Below are 4203 nucleotides of genomic sequence, written 5' to 3'. Positions count from 1 at the left end.
AATCTGAGGTATAGGTACATAAATGAAATAAACACACCATCATTGAAAAATTAGATTTATTTTTAGCTCTCGAAGGGACCAACTCCCTCTTCTTTTCTGAAGAGGAAGGGAGCTGGTCCTTTCGAAAGATCAAAATAAATCAATTTTTTCACTGATAATATGTTTATTTCATGAATCATACAGGCACGGAAAATTCTGTATTTTAATGTATACATACATATACAAATGCATGAGGAAATACAATGCACCCTGAATATATCATTCTTCCTAACTGGGATAGTTCTGAATTATAAATACAATTCAAATAGCGGCATTTTGAGAAAATACAATACACCTTGGATACATTATTGTTCCTTACTGGGATACTTCTAAATAATTAATACAATTCCAATAGTGGCATTTTGGAAACTTTCCATGATACTAACTGAATGTTTGAAGGAAAGGGGTGGTGTCACCAAAGTTATATTTTCAAAATTTCGAACTACGAGTCTAATTAGTTAATGCAAGGCTTTAGAGAGTTAGGAAAAGGTAAGAGAATCTTATGTATCATTATTAATTTTTTCCTATATACAAATTACTTGAAATCTCTATAAGTTTTAAATTAGGTATTGCCAATTTGATTCTCTTGACAGTGCAATGGTAACGAGACGATATGTGCTCTCAGAAATGTGTCATATAACGATTAAAACTTAACATGCTAACATACATACATACATGCTGTGGCCTGATTGGTAACGTCTCTGCCTGGTATTTGCCAGTCAGGGGTTCGAGTCCCGCTCAGTCTCGTTAGTGGCATTAGTGTCTGGAACCTTACCATCCTTGTGAGCTAAGGTTGGGGGGTTTGGGGGAGCCTATAGGTCTATCTGTTGAGTCATCAGCAGCCTTTTGCCTGGCCCTCCCTGGTCCTAGCTTGGGTGGAGAGGGGGCTTTGGCGCTGATCATATAAAATATGGTCAGTCTCTAGAGCATTGTCCTACTTGCTAGGGCAATGTCACTGTCCCTTGTCTCTGCCATTCATGAGCGACCTTTATACCTTTAAACATACATGACTACATACATACATATGTAATATATATATATATATATATATATATATATATAAATATATATATATATATATATATATATATATATATATATATATATATATATATATATATTTATATATATAAATATATATATATATATATATATATATATGTGCGTGTGTGTGTGTGTATGTGTGTATAAAAGCAAAATGAGCCGTAACCAAAGAGGGATGAAATGTAGTGCTATCGGCCCAGTCAATGGAACTAATAACTCTCTAGCAGTAGTATCTCCCTAGGGGCTGGTGTCTTGGCAAACCTGTTAACTACTAAATATTTATCAATTAATGTATACTCATTCATATCTTAATCTGAATTATTTTGTTGAAGAGGGAATATTTTGAATAGTCAATCTATAAATAAAGGGAACATTTTTTTAAAGCCAATTACATAATTCCTTGTATGATTACAAGACTGCTTTTTGAATTTTCAGGTAGTAGTCAAAAGTTAATTCAGCAACCCAGCCACTGCCGGCGGGGGGAGGGGTGTGGCAAGCCAGCCTCAACTTGGTAACGGACCCAAGCCCGGGTAAATGGGGAGGGTTGGCGGCAGGAGAGGCATCCGGCCATGAAAAATTAGCCAAAACAACTATGGTCAGCGAGTATAATCAGAATGAAATTAATGCTAAGGCGTTCCCCTTAGGCGACTCGTTGGGACCTCGCCTGATCCTTCCGAAAAATAGGGCGAGGTCCCAGCGCGTCGCCTAACGGGAGATTAACCGGTGATGAAGTGTGGGACAGAGGTAGATGGAGAAAGCTGCCCAGAAACATCGACCCCACATAGAAGTGGGAAAAGATGTAGACAAAGAAAAACAAGAAGAAGAAGAAGAAGAAGAAGTCAAAAGTTAATTCAGCAATAACTGGTATTGAAAATATGAATAAAATGTGAAGAGACCTGATTCATATATCAGCCTTTATAAAAAGAATTATAGACACAGTCCAAAGGACGCCAGAACTCAACCCACTTTTGTAAACAGGATGTTTACAGTTTTAGTGACCGTTAGTAAATATTCAGTTTAACCCTCTTTCTGCTATGATGAATAGTAGAGACGAAACGCCGTTACTTTATATATTCCATACTCAAGGGAATGTAGAATTAATTGCTTGCCATTAACAAATTGAAATATTGACTATTTGTAACTTACAGGTAAAGTATCAATACTGCGAACGTTTGCAAAGAGATGTATTGGAATGTTGGTGCGTATTTAGTCATGGTAAAAGCCTCTGGATTGAAAGCAACTTCCAATTGGCATCAGGTAAATAGAGATGATTGAGGCATTCACGTCTTTGGCCAAAACATTGCGAAATGGGGAGCTAGGAGTGTGTTCATGACGTTTGTGAAGTGACGTGAAACGGTTTAGCCTCTGTACTAGTGTATAAAATGAGATAATCAATAATAGTAAGTTAAAGATAAAATTTATATAAGTGTTGTGATAGACTGAAGCCTTAAGTTAGCTAGGAGTGTGTTCATGACGTTGGTGAAATGACATGAAACGGTTTAGCCTCTGTACTAATGTACAGAATAAGATAATCAATGATAGTTAGTTAATAATAAGATTTATATAGATGTAGTTGTGATAGACTGAAGCCTTACGTTGTTCAAGTAAGGAGTTAATGATTAGTAAAGTAATAAAAGGAGATAATAAGTGTATTAATTGATTATTTGATTTGGTAGTGGAGTTTTATACGTGACTTTAAGCTGGAATGCAATGGCTGGAAAAAGATCAGATATCAGTGGTATTGGGGATAATCTTAATACTTAGAATATTACATATATATATATATATATATATATATATATATATATATATATATATATATATATATATATATATATATATATATATGCAGAAGAACCACAGGGAAAATGAAAATACGGAATATACACTTAAGTCCTGACTAGTTTCGTGATACTTCCTCAGAGGACTGATTTATTGAGAGAGGTTTCTTACAATTTATAGGGAAAGCAAAAGTACGAACATACATATAGAGATTTAGAGAACAATGACACTCCCTTACCCGCTAACTGGGCTTGACTCAGGTGTTGAGTAGGAGGAGTCCGCAAGCTCGTTATACACCTGCTAAAAAGGGTCATTTCTAGTGGCGGGTATATTCTTGTTTTCTTCTTATTTTACTTTCAGTACAGTTATTTATATGTCAATGCGGTAGCCTTATCTATATAAATACATAAGCAAAACATACACAAACATACAAATATATATACACACACACATATATATATATATATATATATATATATATATACACACATACATATATATATATATATATACACATACATATATACATATATATACATACATACAGATACAAATATATATACATATACATAAATACATACACATACACATACATATACATACACATACATATATACATATATATACACATACATATATACATATATACATATATACACATACATACATATGCATATATACATTTATATGTATAAACATTAATATCATAAACATATAATCATGTATATATCAATACTTATATCTAGCATAACACTATATAGTGCCAATATACTTATGCATACTATATAAAATAATTGTTTCCTTTAATGAATGGTAGCTTAGGTCTAAATATTAATTTCACACCGACGTTAATTATTCACAATACATTCAATTCTACATTAAGTGGTTAATGTTTTTTTATATAGCTTACAAATCTCTTTACATATAAAGGTTTGTACAATATCACCAACATTGCCATATATGTATGGAACTATTAAAACTCATAAGCCAAATTATCCAGCTAGGCCAATAATTAGCTCTGTAGGTTCAGCAGCATATAAATTATCTAAGTACCTTGTGAATATCCTCAATCCTTTAGTTGGCACCCTCTCATATTCAAATATAAAAAATAATGTAGACTTGATTAACAAACTGAATGAAGTACAGATCAACAGTACCTGTAGGCTTGTCAGTTTTGATGTAGTCTCACTATTCACAAAAGTACCTATTGATGACATGTTGGAATTTTTATCTAAAACATTAGATAATAGACAATTGAATCTACCATTCTCCAAACACACTTTAATAGAATCAATTAAATTATGTATAAAAGATTGTAAATTTGAATTCAATGGGAGA

Source organism: Palaemon carinicauda, chromosome 16, assembly GCF_036898095.1.
Source record: "Palaemon carinicauda isolate YSFRI2023 chromosome 16, ASM3689809v2, whole genome shotgun sequence".
Taxonomy (NCBI): Eukaryota; Metazoa; Arthropoda; class Malacostraca; order Decapoda; family Palaemonidae; genus Palaemon; species Palaemon carinicauda.
This window is presented reverse-complemented; position numbering follows the sequence as displayed.